The sequence below is a fragment of the Mustela nivalis genome (assembly GCF_964662115.1).
Source record: "Mustela nivalis genome assembly, chromosome: 15".
NCBI classification, from domain to species: domain Eukaryota; kingdom Metazoa; phylum Chordata; class Mammalia; order Carnivora; family Mustelidae; genus Mustela; species Mustela nivalis.
Window position 1 is genome coordinate 58,233,938 of NC_139034.1, and position 20,585 is coordinate 58,254,522.

At 38.6% G+C, this 20,585-nt stretch overlaps 1 long non-coding RNA gene across 1 annotated transcript in view; it reads left to right on the top strand.

The window, feature by feature from the left end:
• Window positions 1–20,585, top strand: part of LOC309849037 — a 117,207-nt gene that overhangs the window by 88,022 nt on the left and 8,600 nt on the right. Inside the window, exon 3 of the long non-coding RNA XR_014303444.1 lies at window positions 15,784–15,832. This is a non-coding gene — a long non-coding RNA (uncharacterized lncRNA). The remainder of the gene's footprint in view (window positions 1–15,783; window positions 15,833–20,585) is intronic.

Sequence of the window (20,585 nt, forward strand, 5' to 3'; positions counted from 1 at the left end):
TTCAGCTATTGATTCCTTTTTCTGTTCTCTAAGAAAACTCCCAAGAGAGCTGTCTAGACTCACCACCTCACCTTCTCCATCCTTTTTCTCACTTCTTACCTTTCCTGTCAGACATGGCATCTCTCATCACCAGCTCCACTGAAACTTCGCTTGTCACGGTCACTTCCAGTCTCCACATTGCCAAACCTTTGACCAATTCTCAGCCCTTACTTAGTTGATTTCTCAGAAACTTCTGATATAGCTCTTTTTTTTCATTCTTGAAATATTCAGATGGCTTCTAGATCTTTTGGGTTTCTTTTCTCTTACTGGCCACTCATTCTCAGTCTCTTTATGCTGTTCTTTCTAATTCCTGGTTGATGGAATTCCTCAGGGTTATTCCTTCACCCTTTCTTCCCTAACCATCCTTACTCCTTAGGCAATTTAATCAGTTTCCATAGCCTTAGATAATATCCATAAGCTTCCAACTTCCAGATTTTTATCTCCAGATCTGATTTCTCCCCAGAGCTCAGACTCACATATTCAACTTGCTATTCTACACCTCTCATGGGAATTTCAGTTCTAATTTGCACAAAGATAACCCCTACAATTCTTTTCCAGCCTGCTTCTCCTCTGTCTTCCCGAACCTAGGATTTAGCACATGATTTTTCTATTGCTTGGGTCAAAAATGTTGGGCCATCTTGACTAACCTTTCTTCCAATCTATTGATTGGAAGATCTTTTCTCTCTGCTTTCATAATATATCTTGACCCCAACCTGTTTCGTTTATTTATCTTTGTGCAACATTATCCCAGATTCATTAAGATAGTTTATATTCTTAGTTCTAATTTTTCTTTTTAATTTAGGTCTTTGGCCCTTCTGAAATTTGTGTGTATAGTGTGAGGTTGGATTCTATTTTTTTTTTTTTTCCTCTGTTTCTTTGTAGTTAACAGGTGTTCTGGTGCTTTCAATCTGCCTCTGGGGGCACTAGTCCATGACCTGTTTTAGAATGATATTTTACTTTTGTTCCATGATGATATTGTGAACATCAGGAATCCAGTCACAGAGCCAACAGTTGGCTTCTCTCAGTTTCTGGTTGTGAGGCTGTGTCTGTCATCCTACTTCCTGAGATTCAGAACTCCCCATAAAATAATTGCTTCAGGATGACAAATGATCAGCCTCTCTTCATGAAGGCGAGTCTTATGTGAGCCCTGGTTTTAAGTAATTAGCATGAGTCCTATCCCCTGTCCTATATAGAAATATTTTAATTCCATCATACCCCAGAAAATCAGCTCCTCTTTACTAGCACCTGCTTTCTGCCCAGGAGGCCATGAAGCTTGGATTTAATGTCCACTGTTTTTGTTTTATATTTGATCCACTGATTGGTTAAACATTTGGAGCCTAATTTTGTCTCATTCTTTTTGTCTGTTAATATTTTATCTGTCTTTGTTTCAAGTAAGAGAGTTGTGTTAAGGCAGGAACTCAGAGCTATGTGGATTGGAAGCCAAGGATTGACCTTTGGTGATAACTTTTGACTGCAGTGCATCAGTTCGAACAAGTAGTGCCAAAGATGGCATTTAAGTCTCTAAGGTAGATTGATGGAGAAGATATTTAAAGCCAGGAGTAGCTTTACATATCCTTCATATCACATCCTATAGGCATCTTTTGATATGATCAAGAGAGCTTGGGAGCAGTAGCCTGACTTGAGAGAGGGAAGCAGAGGGTATTTTCTTCTACAATTACATGTCCTTGGAAACATTATTAATGCTATAAAGACAATCTCAGGATGAATGACTTCAGATGGAGTACCAGCACATTATTATTTTAGAACCATAGCAGAGTTTTGAACTCCACCCCCTCAATTATTTCTAAAATATCAATTACAATGTATGGAACCATAATTGTGTGCCAGTAACTCAGTGCACTAGATGTTTTCATATACTACGTATTTGTATCCATTTTATAAATGGTTTTATAAAGAGTTTATAAAGGGTTATATTACTTATCCAGGTGTGGAGTAGGCTGGATGTGAATTCCAGATTCCAATCTATTTCATGTTGCTATGCCTTTAAAAAATTTTTTTTAATTTATCTATTTATTTGTTAGAGAGAGAGAGAGAAAGAGAGAGAAAAGATAGAACTGAGCAAGGAGACTGAGGCGGGGCTTGTTGCAGGGCTCAATCCCAGGACCCTCATGACTTGAGCCGAAGGCAGGTGCTTAACGGACTGAGCCACCCAGGTTCCCCTCATATTGCTATACTTTTATAGGCGAGGTGAGAAGCGGTGGGCTCCACATGAAAAGATGACTAATGAAAGAGATATTAATCCCTTTTTCATTTGATTTAGCTCTCACTTATAAAGCTTGGCTGCCACCATTGCACCATTCATCATTCTTTCATTTATTTAATATTCTGTGTGTCTGCAGTGTGCTGGACATGGTTCTACAAAGACAAGCTGTAGTCGTTTACTCTTTTTTTTTTTTTTAAAGATTTTATTTATTTTATTTGACAGACAGAGATTACAAGCAGGCAGAGAGACGGGCAGAGAGAGAGGAAGGGAAGCAGGCTCCCCGCTGAGCAGAGAGCCCGATGCGGGGCTTGATCCCAGGACCCTGGGATCATGACCTGAGCCGAAGGCAGAGGCTTTAACCCACTGAGCCACCCAGCCGCCCCAGTAGTCATTTACTCTTACTAGAAATACTCATTCTTCCTATATATCATCCCTAATAACTGAAACACTTTTTATCTGGCAATAAAAATGTGTACGTATTTTCATTCTTGAATCATTTATAATGTATATCCCTGTTTTTTTATATAATTGACTAGTGACTTAATGAACAGGTAAAAGAAACAAGATGGGATTGGGAGGGAGACAAACCATAAGTGACTCTTAATCTCACAAAACAAACTGAGGGTTGCTGGGGGGAGGGGGTTTGGGAGAAGAGGGTGGGATTATGGACATTGGGGAGGGTATGTGCTTTGGTGAGTGCTGTGAAGTGTGTAAACCTGGTGATTCACAGACCTGTACCCCTGGGGATAAAAATATATGTTTATAAAAAATAAAAAAATTAAACAAAACAAAACAAAACAAAAAACCTCTTTCAGACATATACTTTTCAATGGAACTATTTCTCTAAGAAAACAACTTTTATGTGACATTGAAGGTCCACATTAAGATTATTTTTATAATCTGGTTAGAGTAAAATTCTGCACTTACAAATAAGGCATTATAATATTATTCAAAATCCTCTGCAGCAATATACATAGCACAATACTGAATACTAAAGTAAATAGCTTAGCTCCTGTGCACACAAATTGATGACATTTTCCCCCAACTACATGTGAGTGCCTTTAAGGCATGCAGTATGTCTCACCTGTCTTTTTTCACTGGCAATTTGGTACCTAGTAGATGCTCAAAACTTATTTGTGCAATACATTATTTATTGAATGGATATTCAGTGTTGGTTGAATGGATGGACTATAAGGACGAATGGATAAATGAATTGTTGGCTTTTTTTTACATGCAACACTCTGTAAGATATTTGATACTTTGCCATATATCTTTAGGGGAAAAAAAAGCCTGATAGTTTTTTGGGGAACATGAACATGTACTTCGTATTTGGCTTTTTTTTTTTAATTTAAATTTTTTATTTTTTACAAACATATATTTTTATCCCCAGGGGTACAGGTGTGTGAATCACCAGGTTTACATACTTCACAGCACTCAAAAAACACATACCCTCCCCAATGTCCATAATCCCACCCCCTTCCCCCAAACCCCCTCCCCCCAGCAACCCTCAGTTTGTTTTGTGAGATTAAGAGTCACTTATGGTTTGTCTCCCTCCCAATCCCATCTTGTTTCATTTATTCTTCTCCTACCCACTTAAGCCCCCATGTTGCATCACCACTTCCTCATATCAGGGAGATCATATGATAGTTGTCTTTCTCTGCTTGACTTATTTCATTTTGCTAAGCATGATACACTCTAGTTCCATCCATGTCGTCGCAAATGGCAAGATTTCATTTCTTTTGATGGCTGCATAGTATTCCATTGTGTATATATACCACATCTTCTTGATCCATTCATCTGTTGATGGACATCTAGGTTCTTTCCATAGTTTGGCTATTGTGGACATTGCTGCTATAAACATTCGGGTGCACGTGCCCCTTTGGATCACTACGTTTGTATCTTTAGGGTAAATACCCAATAGTGCAATTGCTGGGTCATAGGGCAGTTCTATTTTCAACATTTTGAGGAACCTCCATGCTGTTTTCCAGAGTGGCTGCACTTGCTTGCATTCCCACCAACAGTGTAGGAGGTTCCCCTTTCTCCGCATCCTCGCCAGCATCTGTCATTTCCTGACTTGTTGATTTTAGCCATTCTGACTGGTGTGAGGTGATATCTCATTGTGGTTTTGATTTGTATTTCCCTAATGCCCAGTGATATGGAGCACTTTTTCATGTGTCTGTTGGCCATCTGGATGTCTTCTTTGCAGAAATGTCTGTTCATGTCCTCTGCCCATTTCTTGATTGGATTATTTGTTCTTTGGGTGTTGAGTTTGCTAAGTTCTTTATAGATTTTGGACACTAGTCCTTTATCTGATATGTCATTTGCAAATATCTTCTCCCATTCTGTCAGTTGTCTTTTGATTTTGTTAACTGTTTCCTTTGCTGTGCAAAAGCTTTTGATCTTGATGAAATCCCAATAGTTCATTTTTGCCCTTGCTTCCCTTGCCTTTGGTGATGTTCCTAGGAAGATGTTGCTGTGGCTGAGGTCGAAGAGGTTGCTGCCTGTGTTCTCCTCAAGGATTTTGATGGATTCCTTTCGCACATTGGGGTCCTTCATCCATTTTGAGTCTATTTTCGTGTGTGGTGTAAGGAAATGGTCCAATTTCATTTTTCTGCATGTGGCTGTCCAATTTTCCCAGCACCATTTATTGAAGAGGCTGTCTTTTTTCCATTGGACATTCTTTCCTGCTTTGTCGAAGATTAGTTGACTGTAGAGTTGAAGGTCTATTTCTGGGCTCTCTATTCTGTTCCATTGATCTATGTGTCTGTTTTTGTGCCAGTACCATGCTGTCTTGATGATGACAGCTTTGTAATAGAGCTTGAAGTCTGGAATTGTGATGCCACCAACGTTGGCTTTCTTTTTCAATATCCCTTTGGCTATTCGAGGTCTTTTCTGGTTCCATATAAATTTTAGCATTATTTGTTCCATTTCTTTGAAAAAGATGGATGGTACTTTGATAGGAATTGCATTAAATGTGTAGATTGCTTTAGGTAACATAGACATTTTCACAATATTTATTCTTCCAATCCAGGAGCATGGAACATTTTTCCATTTCTTTGTGTCTTCCTCAATTTCTTTCATGAGTACTTTATAGTTTTCTGAGTATAGATTCTGTGTCTCTTTGGTTAGGTTTATTCCTAGGTATCTTATGGTTTTGGGTGCAATTGTAAATGGGATTGACTACTCCTTAATTTCTCTTTCTTCTGTCTTCTTGTTGGTGTAGAGAAATGCAACTGATTTATGTGCATTGATTTTATATCCTGATACTTTACTGAATTCCTGTATAAGTTCTAGCAGTTTTGGAGTGGAGTCTTTTGGGTTTTCCACATATAGTATCATATCATCTGCGAAGAGTGATAATTTGACTTCTTCTTTGCCGATTTGGATGCCTTTAATTTCCTTTTGTTGTCTGATTGCTGAGGCTAGGACCTCAAGTACTATGTTGAATAGCAGTGGTGATAATGGACATCCCTGCCGTGTTCCTGACCTTAGCGGAAAAGCTTTCAGTTTTTCTCCATTGAGAATGATATTTGTGGTGGGTTTTTCATAGATGGCTTTGATGATATTGAGGTATGTGCCCTCTATCCCTACACTTTGAAGAGTTTTGATCGGGAAGGGATGCTGTACTTTGTCAAATGCTTTTTCAGCATCTATTGAGAGTATCATATGGTTCTTGTCCTTTCTTTTATTGATGTGTTGTATCACATTGACTGATTTGCGGATGTTGAACCAACCTTGCAGCCCTGGAATAAATCCCACTGGTCGTTGTGTATAGTCCTTTTAATGTACTGTTGAATCCTACTGGCTAGTATTTTGTTGAGTATTTTCGCATCTGTGTTCATCAAGGATATTGGTCTATAGCTCTCTTTTTTGATGGGATCCTTGTCTGGTTTTGGGATCAAGGTGATGCTGGCCTCATAAAATGAGTTTGGAAGTTTTCCTTCCATTTCTATTTTTTGGAACAGTTTCAGGAAAATAGGAATTAGTTCTTCTTTAAATGTTTGGTAGAGGGACGCCTGGGTGGCTCAGTTGGTTAAGCAGCTGCCTTCGGTTCAGGTCATGATCCCAGCGTCCTGGGATTGAGTCCCAATCGGGCTCCTTGCTCTGCAGGGAGCCTGCTTCTCCCTCTGACTCTGCCTTCCACTCTGTTTGCCTGTGCTCGCTCTCTCTCTCTCTCTCTCTCTTATAAAAAAATAAATAAAATCTTAAAAAAAAAATAAATGTTTGGTAGAATTCTCCCGGGAAGCCGTCTTGCCCTGGGCTTTTGTTTGTTTGGAGATTTTTAATGACTGTTTCAATCTCCTTACTGGTTATGGGTCTGTTCAGACTTTCTATTTCTTCCTGGTTCAGTTGTGGTAGTTTATATGTTTCTAGGAATGCATCCATTTCTTCCAGATTGTCAAATTTATTGGCATAGAGTTGCTCATAGTATGTTCTTATAATAGTTTGTATTTCTTTGGTATTAGTTGTGATCTCTCCTCTTTCATTCATGATTTTATTTATTTGGGTCCTTTCTCTTTTCTTTTTGATAAGTTGGGCCAGGGGTTTATCAATTTTATTAATTCTTTCAAAGAACCAGCTCCTAGTTTCGTTGATTCGTTCTGTTGTTTTTTTGGTTTATATTTCATTGATTTCTGCTCTGATCTTTATGATTTCTCTTCTCCTGCTGGGCTTAGGGTTTCTTTCTTGTTCTTTCTCCAGCTCCTTTAGGTGTAGGGTTAGGTTGTGTACCTGAGACCTTTCTTGTTTCTTGAGAAAGGCTTGTACCCCTATATATTTTTCTCTCAGGACTGCCTTTGTTGTGTCCCACAGATTTTGAACTGTTGAGTTTTCATTATCATTTGTTTCCATGATTTTTTTCAATTCTTCTTTAATTTCCCGGTTGACCCATCCATTCTTTAGAAGGATGCTGTTTAGTCTCCATGTATTTTGGTTCTTTTCAAACTTCCTCTTGTGGTTGAGTTCTAGCTTTAGAGCATTTTGGTCTGAAAATATGCAGGGAATGATCCCAATCTTTTGATACCGGTTGAGTCCTGATTTAGGACCCAGGATGTGATCTATTCTGGAGAATGTTCCATGTGCACTAGAGAAGAATGTGTATTCTGTTGCTTTGGGATGAAATGTTCTGAATATATCTGTGATGTCCATCTGGTCCAGTGTGTCATTTAAGGCCTTTATTTCCTTGCTGATCTTTTGCTTGGATGACCTGTCTATTTCAGTGAGGGGAGTGTTAAAGTCCCCTACTATTATTGTATTATTGTTGATGTGTTTCTTTGATTTTGTTATTAATTGGTTTATATAGTTGGCTGCTCCCACGTTGGGGGCATAGATATTTAAAATTGTTAATCATCTTGTTGGACAGATCCTTTGAGTATTATATAGTGTTCTTCTTCATCTCTTATTATAGTCTTTGGCTTAAAATCTAATTGATCTGATATAAGGATTGCCACTCCTGCTTTCTTCTGATGTCCATTAGCATGGTAAATTCTTTTCCACCCCCTCACTTTAAATCTGGAGGTATCTTCGGGCTTAAAATGAGTTTCTTGGATGCAACATATAGATGGGTTTTGTTTTTTTATCCATTCTGATACCCTATGTCTTTTGACAGGGACATTTAGGGTAACTATTGAGAGATATGAATTTAGTGCCATTGTATTGCCTGTAAGGTGACTGTTACTGTATATGGTCTCTGTTCCTTTCTGATCTACCACTTGTAGGCTCTCTCTTTGCTTAGAGGACCCCTTTCAATATTTCCTGTAGAGCTGGTTTGGTGTTTGCAAATTCTTTCAGTTTTTGTTTGTCCTGGAAGCTTTTAATCTCTCCTTCTATTCTCAATGATAGCCTAGCTGGATATAGTATTCTTGGCTGCATATTTTTCTCATTTAGTGCTCTGAAAATATCATGCCAGCTTTTTCTGGCCTGCCACGTCTCTGTGGATAAGTCAGCTGCCAATCTAATATTTTTACCATTGTATGTTACAGACTTCTTTTCCCGGGCTGCTTTCAGGATTTTCTCTTTGTCACTGAGACTTGTAAATTTTACTATTAGGTGATGGGGTGTGGGCCTATTCTTATTGATTTTGAGGGGCGTTCTCTGAACCTCCTGAATTTTGATGCTCGTTCCCTTTGCCATATTGGGGAAATTCTCCCCAATAATTCTCTCCAGTATACCTTCTGCTCCCCTCTCTTATTCTTCTTCTTCTGGAATCCCAATTATTCTAATGTTGTTTCGTCTTATGGTGTCACTTATCTCTCGAATTCTCCCCTCGTGGTCCAGTAGCTGTTTGTCCCTCTTTTGCTCAGCTTCTTTATTCTCTGTCATTTGGTCTTCTATATCACTAATTCTTTCTTCTGCCTCATTTATCCTAGCAGTGAGAGCCTCCATTTTTGATTGCACCTCATTAATAGCTTTTTTGATTTCAACTTGGTTAGATTTTAGTTCTTTTATTTCTCCAGAAATGGCTTTTATATCTCTCGAGAGGGATTCTCTAATATCTTCCATGCCTTTATCGAGCCCGGCTAGAACCTTGAGAATTGTCATTCTGAACTCTAGATCTGACATATTACCAATGTCTGTGTTGATTAGTTCCCTAACCTTCGGTACTGCCTCTTGTTCTTTTTTTTGCGTTGAATTTTTCCGTCTTGTCATTTTGTCCAGATAAGAGTATATGAAGGAGCAAGTAAAATACTAAAAGGGTGGCAACAACCCCAGGAAAATATGCTTTAACCAAATTAGAGGAGATCCCAAATCGTGAGGGGGGAGAAAGGGGATAAAAAGAGGTTCAAAAAGGAAGAAAGAAAAGAAAAGAAAAGAATTTTAAAAAAAGGAAAACAAATAAGAAAAATATAAAAAAGAAAAAATAAATGTATTAGATAAACTAGTTAAAAAACGTTAAAAAAGAAAAAGGTAAAAGTTAAAAAAAATTTTACCAGAAGGCGAGAAAAAAAACAAGAAATGAAAAAGAAAAAAATTAAATTAACTGCAAGACTAAAAAAAATCACAGGGATAAAGCCATGAGTTCCGTGCTTGGCTTTCTCCTCCTCTAGAATTCTGCTGCTCTCCTTGGTATTGAAACCACACTCTTTGGTAGGTGAACTTGGTCTTGGCTGGATTTCTTGTTGATCTTCTGTGGGAGGGGCCTGTTGTAGTGATTCTCAAGTGTCTTTGCCCTAGACGGAATTGCACCGCCCTTATCAGGGGCTGGGGTGAGTAATCCGCTGGGGTTTGCTTTCAGGAGCTTTTGTTCCCTAAGCGCTTTCCTTAGAGTTCTGGAGGATGGGAATACAAATGGCGGCCTCCTGGTCTCCGGCCTGGAGGAGCCGAGAGCCCAGGGCCCCACTCCTCAGTGCGCCCTCAGAGAACAGCGCCCAGTTACTCTCGTCTGCCTGACCTCCGGCCCCGCTCCGAGCTCACCGAGCCTGCGACAGGTTCAAGGTAACACCGAGCTGTGAGCTTACTGTCAGCTCTGTCTCTGTAGCCGGCTTTCCCGTTCCAATACCCGCAAGCTCTGCGACACTCAGACACCCCCGATCCTTCTGTGATCCTGCGTGACCTGAGGCCACGTTGACCCCGCGTGGGCTTCGCCCTGGTTTAGCCCCTGGAGCGATGTCCCTCAGCGGAACAGACTTTTAAAAGTCCTGATTTTGTGCTCCCTTGCTCCACCACTTGCCGGGAGCCGGCCCCTCCCCCTGGGGTCTATCTTCCCGTCGTTTTGGATTCACTTCTCCACCGGTCCTACCTTTCAGAAAGTGGTTGTTTTTCTGTTTCCAGAATTGCTGTTCTTCTTCTCTTCGATCTGCCGATGGATTTTCAGGTGTTTGCAATCTTTAGATAAGCTATCTAGCTGATCTCCGCTTAGCTGAAGTAGTCTCAGCCTGCTACTTCTCTGCCATCTTGACTCCGCCTGTGTCGTATTTGTCTTTTATTCCCAATTTTCAAAAGCATGGGGCAAGAAATAAATGCCAATTTCTTCTTTTGTATCTCACTGCCAGACAATTTGTTATTACAAATTTGAAAGGATCATTCATATTCTGTATTTTTTTCTGTATTTATCTACCTAACCTGTTGCTTAGAAACATAGATTGTCAATAAGAGCTTGAAATTATTTCATTATAGTGGTGCTTGCTATAGTGAGCTATTCTGCAATAGAGTAAGTTTTTAATTATTAGATGAATTTAAGAACTAAAGAGATGCCATATAGCTTTCTTCTTTATGAAGGTTTTTTCATTATATTTATATATATCACTTAAACCTCACAATAACCCCAAAGAAGCTTTTTTTTTTTTTCAACTTACATATAGGAAAATGAAACTTTTTTTCAACTTACATGTGGGAAGTGAAATGACTTCTTTACAATCATTTGTTTCACAGTCATGCCAGATATTAATTCTGTGTAAGAAGAGAATATTCTTCTGTGTAATCATTGCCTTCATAGAATTTATAGTCCTTGCGGGGTGGGAGGACAAATAAAGAGATAATTACATTACAGTGAATGGAATTGTACTTAATGCATGTGCAGGGTGCTGTGAGTATGTGTGGGACATGTATTTCTATCCGTTGTGCAGAAGTTTGTGGACCTTCAACCGAGTGGATGGTTCCAAGGGCAGGGCTCAAGCCACCCTTTCTCTTTTTTGTCTTTGATTCAATCTTATATCTAGTGGAATTTGATTCACAAAAGTAAATATGACATGTGAAAAATTAAACTTCAATGATGAGAAGAGCTGGGTCTTGACAACATTGCATTTTGGTATTTTAGGGACTCCTACAGAAGGTCACCAAAGGAAATGGGGGAATGGGCAAGGAGGGACAAGAGAGCAGGATCCCTTAGTGACAATACTAGTAAACAACTGACTTCAAACTCTAGGCCACATCATCTCAGTCATCTGCTCAGGGAAACCCATCCAGTGTTCCAGCACGTGCACATGTGCACACACACACACACACACACACACACACACAAGATTTTGTGATAAAGAAAGGGTGAGGTAAATACTTAATAGTTCCTTAAAACTAAGCAGCTAATTCCAAAGATTTTTTTCTACTTCTTAATTCAACTCCTGGTTGAATTAGAGAGGCCTTTGCTTTCCAGGATGTCTTGACTGGGAATAGAACATTCATGATAATGAAATTCTAGACAACAGAAAATGGATGTACTGTGGAGTTCTTTGGTAATGAGATTTGAAAATAGAATTTTAACTGGAGACTAATATTAGAATATCCCTGTGTAATATCTGACCTTTGTGGCTTGGAGCACCAGAGTTTCCTTCCCTTGCATATTTCCATTTCTAATATCCTGAAGTCATTTCCTGTGTGTTGGTTTCATCACTGCCCCACTGTTTAACTGCCTATACACTCCCTCCAGTGTGTGTTCTTTCAACATCAACTTAGGACTGCAGAATTGAAATCAATTAAAGGGTAATTTAAGTTCCAGTGATCAAATGATCAAATTTTCTGAGTTCCTGGTCACTAGCCTTTCTTTCCTCATTTCTTCTCTTTCCCCTTCCTCCCTTTTATTAAAAAGAGCTAAAATTTTCTTGGTATATAAATATTCTCGGCCCCACTCTGTTTATCTTGTGCCTAATTCCCCTACGGGGATGCTACAGTGATTGTTACATATCTCAAGTCATGGCTGAAGGGTTTTTTTTTTTTAATTTATTTATTTTCAGCATAACAGTATTCATTGTTTTTGCACCACACCCAGTGCTCCATGCAATCCGTGCCCTCTCTAATACCCACCACCTGGTTCTCCCAACCTCCCACCTCCCGCCACTTCAAAACCCCTCAGATTGTTTTTCAGAGTCCATAGTCTCTTATGATTCACCTCCCCTTCCAATTTCCCCCAACTCCCTTCTCTTCTCTAACTCCCCTTGTCCTCCATGCTATTTGTTACGCTCTACAAATAAGTGAAACCATATGATAATTGACTCTCTCTGCTTGACTTGTTTCATTCAGCATAATCTCTTCCAGTCCGGTCCATGTTGCTACAAAAGTTGGGTATTCATCCTTTCTGATGGAGGCATAATACTCCATAGTGCATATGAAGTTTTTTCCTGTCTTTAGAATATGAATTTTCAGCAAAACTGACAAATATCATATAAGATTTCCAACTTCCCCAAAATATTTACTATTTTATTTGTGAATCTGTGGATTATTTCTGCATGATATAAAAATTCACCTGTCCTCATCAAAGTTATAATTTCTTAATAAGTTTGTTAAAATCTATATAATATACAAAAGTATTTGGTTTCCAGGGGACCTGGCAGAAAGCTGAAGATTTTTTTTTAATTTTTTTATTTATTATAAACATATATTTTTATCCCCAGGGGTACAGGTCTGTGAATCACCAGGTTTACACACTTCACAGCACTCACTAAAGCACATACCCTCCCCAATGTCCATAACACCACCCCCCTTCTCCCAAACCCCCTCCCCCCAGCAACCCTCAGTTTGTTTTGTGAGATTAAGAGTCAAGAAATGGGGAGAGGACATGAACAGACATTTCTGCAAAGAAGACATCCAGATGGCCAACAGACACATGAAAAAGTGCTCCATATCACTCGGCATCAGGGAAATACAAATCAAAACCACACTTAGTATAATATATATTTAAAAATATCTTTATTTAGGTATAAGTTGTATATTGTAAGATACATACATTTTAAGAATAGAGTCAGTGGCTTTTGGTAAATATATAAAGTCATGCAATTACTACCACAGTCAAGATTTAGAACATATTCATCACTCCCCCAATCACACCCTATCACACCCCACTTTTCCCTTTGCAATCAAAGTTCACACCTGGTGCACAAACCCTGGAAATTTTGATCTACTTTTTTTTTCCACTATAATTTTTTCTTTTCCATAATGTCATACTTGGAGTCATATAGCTTTGTCACCCTTCTAGTATGGTTTCCAAGGTTTCATTTCTCTAGTATCTCCACTTTACAGATAAATACCTTGGAGAAAAGTAGTATAAATACTATGGAAAGTATTGCTGAAGATACTGTTTTATATAAGTCAATAGTTGTTTATGTAAGGATCTGTATATACAAATATATGGATCATGCATAGACCTGGAAGTAGGGACAGTATTGACCCATACATGTATTTGATTTATTCTTGGAATGGTCTTGACAACTCATTTCAACAAAAGCTGGTGGTGCAAAGCATTGTTATAGTCTTGTATAGAATTCAAAGTAATAAAACACAATATTTGTTCCTATAAAAATTGGGGTATAAATGTGATTCTGTAGGGCAAATGAGGTGGGTATAATGAGATAATACAAAGGCAGTGTGTGGGGTACTTAAAAGAGGTGGAGGAATTTGTTTGAAGTATTAGCACAGGTTTCATTAAAATGATGGGCTCTGGGTAGATGGTTTTGGTGGGCCAATAGCAGTTTGCTGGGTAAAGACGGTGAAGACTGGAATGTGGGCAGAGAGTACTACACAAGATAAGCCAGGGAGGAATTAAAAGAGCAGAGAACACTGTGGGACCAAGCTTGGTTCAATAAATATTTGTAGAGTGAATGAAAACTTAATATTCTACTTATAAAGTAAGTGCTAATAACACAATATAAATAGGTCTGTTATTAATAATCCATGTTGGAAGAGCGTGTTGAAATATAATTTTAAGAAACCTCACTTCACTGCCTGCACATGCATATTCTTACTTGGATCAGAAGGGCCTCCTGACCCATGCCTCCCAACTGGCCTGAAAGCCTCTTGTTTATCCTTCAAGGTTGAGTTTCATTTCTGTCTTACCAGGAAGCCTCCCCAAAGTCAGCTGTTTCACCTCTGTGCCTCCCTTTATCATAATACTTATATTGATAACATTGAATTATGTGTTGCTCTCCACCATTTAACTGGGAGTAACTCAGGAACAGAAATTTTGTTTCACTTGTCTGTGCACGAGTAGTTCTTGGATCTATCCAGTAGGTGCTCAACACAGTCTCCCTGCAGGACTGAGATGTGCTTAACTGAGCATCTAGTCGATCACTTTCTCTCCTGCCTTTATGTTATTCCTTCTTTCAGTCTCTGTGTAGAATTCTTTGTCTTTTAACTGGCAACTCTGTGCTTTTCCATGTCCTCTTCAGCCCATGATGGCCTTAGCCTGTGCCTGCACAGACCCAGATTCTGAAGAGATCTTCAGTTCAGGCTCAAAGGCCTCCTTTGTCAGAGTGCATCTCTGATACCCCCACAGGGAGTGTCTTGCCTGCTCTGAACTTCCATGATAATTTTCTATGCCACTTTCATGAGACTTTTCTGTTTTCTAGACCTGACTAGATATAGAACCTGCTTTTCTTATACTTCCTATTCCCAAAGTGCTATGGGGTGCCCTCAGAATAGCCACGTATTCCAGCTGCATTCAGTAGTTTTTGTTTGTTTGTTTTTTGTTTTTGTTTTTTTGAGCAGTATTTTCCAGACACTATGTTGGCTGCCGTGCTAGCTATTCAATAAATATTTACAAAACGGTTCACTCATCACTTGCTTTGGAAGGAGGGGAAACTGCAGAGCAACAAGTATAAATGAAAATGTAATTTGGAAGCAGAAAAATAAAAAGGAACAAGTCAGAAATATATCCTCTAGCAAATTATAGAATTTCACAAAACCATTTGAAACCCTGCTTTGTTTATGAAAATCTCCATGAAAATCTAGCAAGCCTGAACATAATTTGAAAAAAAAAAAAAAAAAAAAAACGATACCCTGGAAGAAATAAATGTTTTCTCGGCATGCAAGGAGTTTTAGAGAGCTTTGTAGTTTCCTTTATGGTTATGAACATGGCTTTTGAGTAATTACATAGTGACTGATTTATATTAAAGCTCACCACTTAACTTTAAGTATATTTGATTCTATAGAAACAAGTATAGACTAGGAAGCTTTGAATAGAAAGCTAAGTGTGGGTTATAAAAATAAGAAAAAAAAAGAAATCTACTTGAAGTTCTTTCCTTTTATCTAAACAAATAATCAGCTTTTATGATTTCAGCAGCATTCATTCTTCTTTCTTTCCTTACAAGAGCATTCATTTTGGTCACAAGTTTCTGTTTTCTCTCTTGATCACCTTAGAGACTCAAGCTAACACACCAGTTCTTACTCTAACTCTTCCTTTTTCCCTGCAAAGCTGAATGCGGTTGAGGGCCTTATTGTAGCACATCTGAATGGATTCTGCTTCTATAGTAAGGGGCTTTCATATTACATTTCATCAAGATTTTAAAAAATGAAATATAACTATTTCATTTTAAAATTATTAAATGTTAACTGAATGTTTTGAGATATAACATCATCTCATTTGCCCCGAGTGTCTCTGCCACCATGAAGCATACAGGCTACCCACCCTGTAGGTTAGGGCACCTGAGCTGAAGCTACTCCCAGGATGGATAAGCAAGGCTCTGGAGAAAATGATGGTGGAGGCCTGTTCAGTTTGGTGCCCCAGTAATGATGCTTTTATCTGAGTTGTTGAAGGAATGGTGATATTTGGCTGGCAGAGTCTTCGTTTACTGACTTAATTTCCTCCTCTTTTCTAGGAGACCCTGTAAAAGCTCAGACTGTCTGTATAATTCTTCCCCAGACACAGTGAGTAGATTCATTACTATTTTCTCACTAACTTGTCTAATATTTTTTGTCCCTTTAGCCAGTGCCTACTTCCTCTGCTTTCCTCACCGAGATGTCTTTCTTCTAACATTCCTCTCAAAAATGGAAGCAGTTTCCTGTCAGTTTACTGTTTTCTTTTCTGTCTTTCTTTCTTGGTTGCTCATGTTTGCTCCACTCTCTGAGCTCATTTTCAAAAGGCAGAGAACATGGGAAATGCTCTTTGAGCTCTTCAGTATTGACAAAGTCAGCACTTTGTAAATAGTTTTATCTTATGTACATTTGGGAAACTTCTGCCTGGGCATAGGAGCCTACTACATGCCCCAGGAAAATTCCAGAAAGAGTTTGACTTGTGCTGTGGTTGTGCTTCCTGGAATGCAGGTGCCCAAACGGGAATGACTGGAGAATGTTTGTTGAATGAATGAGTGAGTGAATAGAAAATGAGAAGGAGAGCTAGCCCTACTAAACACACAGGAAGACCATTCATGTTTTATAACAGAATCTAGGATTGTAAATAGTATTATCATCTGGCAGACTGTGTCCTGATTATATTACTGTAGGTTTAGCAGTAGTGCTTTGAAGATAGAGCTTGCTCTGAGTATGTGGTCAGCTGGGAATATGATTCTTAGTGAAAGGCTATTCTGTGATTTTTGGATCTCCTCTTCAGTCTTCCCTTAAAAAAATTCTATCTTTTGTGGTTTGTTGTTGGAAACTTCTTTATTTTTTCATAAATATGTCAGAAATAAACTATAAATAAAGACACAATAAGACTAAAGAAACACTGTCTTTTACATAGTGAAATGATTACTGCAGTCAAGCTAATTAATATACCATATCCTGACTTCAGTTACCTTTTTTTTGATGTTATGAGAGTATGTGAAATCTATTAGCAGATTTTCAATATCTAATGAGGATTATTAGTGGTAGTCCTCGTGGTTTTTATTGAGTCTCTACACTTACTCATCCTGCATAGCTGCAGCTTTGGCCAATATCTCCCCAAGTCCCCCAACTCTTTTCTCTCTGATAACCATGGTCATACTCTCTGCTTCTATGTAGTCAACTTTATTTTAGATTCCACATGGAAGTGCGATCAAGTAGGGTTTGTTTTTTTCTTTTCCTTTCTGTGTCTGGCTTATTTCACTTAGCACACTGTAGTAATTATTTCACTCTGTGTGTATGCGTGTGTGTCCAACATGCTGTATGACTTAAATATATGCAGTTTTCATTTTAAAAAGCTATATTTTATGTTTCCATTTATATAAAAAATAGAAAAGGTAAAACTATGGTGGCAGAACGCAGATTTCTGGTCACTGGGGCCAGGAAGTGAAGGAAGGTATTGACTACAAAGAATATGAATGAACTTTTGGGGTGATGGCACTGTTTGATACTACATGTGGTGGTGTGACACCGTGCATATTTAAGGCTGTATGCATAAAGTTAGTGAATTTTTTTTAGGTGTTATCTTATCCCAATGTAGCTGATTAGAAAAGTGAAAGAGCAAATAAATAAATACACCTTTGTTGTTCGGAAGAAACACTGCCTTTGGAGTTTGGCACTGGAGAAGAATCTCATGGTCCAGCTGCACTCTGAGGCTGTCACCATCCCCTTGGGATTATTTGCTATTCCCATTGTCACCTCCAGGGGCACAGTTTGTCCTTCAACTTTCTGGCCCCAGTTTAGAGAAAGGACTTTGCTCTTGCTTTACTATATAACCGAGACATGGTGGAATATTTTTTTAATATTGGTTATGAAAAAAATCAGGAATAAAAAGGAAAACAGTCCTAGGATGACACTATGAATCTTCTAGGTAACAGTATGTTGCACTTTCTCTACATTAGAGATGGACAAGCTTTTTCTGTAAAGGACTAGTAATGAATATATTATATTAGTCTTGTGGGCCCTATTGTCTCTTTTGCAACTGCTCAACTGTGTAGTTGCTGTGAAAGAAGCTATAGACAATGTATCAATAAATGGATTGTGTTTCAGCAAAGCATTAGGAAATCAATTTACGCAAAGCCAAATTTTGCCTTCAGGCTGTAAGTTTGCTGACCCCTGCTCTACATTGTTAGACCTGGTCCATTCCCATGGATAAAATAAGCTCTTGACAAGTTCTCCACCTCACTGCCTCCATCCAGTGAGAGTTCCCCTTTGGACCTTTGCATTCCTCAACTTCCAGATGAACCAGAGAGGCTAAGGATGATGATCTCTTGATTGATTAAGTGATCTGAGATTCTGTCTCTTCCATGGTTCAATGACATCAAACTTCAGGGGCTACTTTCTCTCTACAGTCTGAAGTGTAAATCTAAAAAAAAATACATATAATCTTGTGGAAAAAATGATGCAAGAATTGCAGCAGCGTCGTAAGATACAGACACATCTACTTATAAACCAGAGACTCATTTCCTCATGAAATTTTTAGAAACGTAATACAATTATTCTTGTACTATTAGATCTGTTGTTTATTCAAGACAGAACACGCACATATGGGTGTGTATTTGCTCTGTGTTTCTCAGTGAATATTGCATAATGTAGAAATAGTTTACTGCTGAGGTCAGAAGCGTGTATGGTATAGAGGGCTGAAAGGGGCTGGATTAGGGTTTGGGAAACAGGAGTTTATACATCACCTCCATATGTATTCCACTTTCATTTCCCACCTTGGCTCTCTCTATAGTCAGGGACTTTTCTCCACAAAGTTAGTCCTAAAAAGATGACTTCTTTAGTAGAACAAATCGGAAGCTAATTTGCCTCTTCCATCACTCTGAGCTGTCACTCCAAGTCAAAAGCTTGAGACGATTTGGGATGAAAGTCCAATTCCTCTCTGTGCTTTTTGACATTAAAACCGATTTAAGAATGGTGGTGACCTGACAGCTTATAGGATGGTTCCTGTAGCTGGTGCATCTACCCGTCTTATTCCAGACAAGCAGTCATTGGGTTAACTCATTGGAGGTTGTGTGCCCACCTCATTTTTTAGCTCTCCATGTCAGATCTGGTCTCATGGATCTGTGTGTCCTGTCATCTCCTGGTTCTGCACGTCTGATGTCCCTGTGAGTCCCTCTGACATATCTCCATCATTGTGATTATTATTATTTGGGGGGGTATTTTTTTACTTTCTGGCTCTATAAGATGACTTCAGGCTCATCTTGTATATTTACTGTCCTAGTCCCCAAAAGAGTTACTTCCTTTCCATTCCAAGGAGCACTCCATTATTGGAGAATGCAGATGCATTTCACAAGCTCTGGAGGCAAGGTGTGACAAATAGTTTTCACTTAGGATAAAAATGGGGGTGGGGTGTCCCTCTTGAGACCCTCTGGTGTGTACTGTCTTTCCAGTGTCTTTGTTTAGGGTGGAGGTTGGTGGTGAGAGAAAGCTATGTACTCATAAGTTTTAAGGAGTTTTCCAAAAGGGCACTGCTGGTGTTGGGGAAAGGACTTGCCATTTGAAATTTCTCATTGCGGTCTATAAATGAAGACGAAGGAAGGAAGGAACCCTGAAATCTCTGCCATCTGTTCCTTCCACTGACCTCTGGGCTTAGTAGGGTTACGGGAGTGGCAGTGGATGATGAGAATTGTTTCAAGAGATCCCGTGGACTCAGAGTCTTTAAACTGAGATACTGAGTGCAATCTGCCAGGGTTTCATATATGAATATCTGTCAAGTGCATTTTGTACTCGAGAATATAGACTGGGGCTGATAATTGGATTCAGTCTCCTGATTTGGTGCTTAGTGTTGTGATTCTTTACAGGAATAAGGGGTGTAATAATATTATGGAAAAGGACTTGATGACTTACTATGTGAGATAAATGGAAAAAGGAAGAATGAGAACCAGAAGCTAAATGTGGTTAGTGATATCTCAATAAAAAGGGGGACCATCGGCATTGATGCAGTTGTCTACACAAAGGTTGGAAATGTGGGTTTGAAAATCAGAAGAGATCTGGGTGAATGGATTCAGAAGACATTTTTTACAGGCATCATAATGAGTTATTTTCTTCCAGGGGCCTGACATGTGCCTTGAAAATTTTAGTATGTGTGCTGGAAATAGTAATGTATGGATGGATTTTACTTCAAAAGGGATACATGAGTTGAATATGAAGATACCTTAAAGAATAAAACTCAGTTTATTCACTCATGTCCTTTTAGAATATATGAGTGTTAAAATCAAGATGTAAATTGCAGCAACAAAAAAAAAGATTGGTTCAATGAACTGCCAGACTACAAAGTTATGAGCATGTGCTCTATGCTCAATGGAGAAAGGCTGTGATTATAGGAGCTGTTAGTAAATTGTATATTTTCAAAAGTACAAATTACTTTTTCCTGATAAATGTAAAAGCTATTTCAGGGCTATATTTGTATTTCAATTACAAGTTATTTTTTCTTGAGAGCTATAACTCTTATTTGGGGGTTTTATTTTTGTTTCACTTAACAGATATTAGTAATAACTAACAGTTCATAACCGTTAACAATTAGTGCTTCTGGAAGGTAGAATGGATTAACTGCTATAATTATAACTATGGTGATTGTTCATGCCAGTTTGAACTCACTGTGAACTGGAGAGGACCAAGAAAAAGCCTTTTTGTCATCATAGGTACAAAATGTTGGAGGACAGTTTTGAAATAAGTCTGTAAAGGAAATAACTAAGAAGTTAAATTAGAAATTATACTTCTTTTAAAGGAGATTTAAAAGTAAGTCCTGGGAAGAAAGCTTTGAGATGGCTTTTATTTTTCTATAAGGTGTCTCGGAACA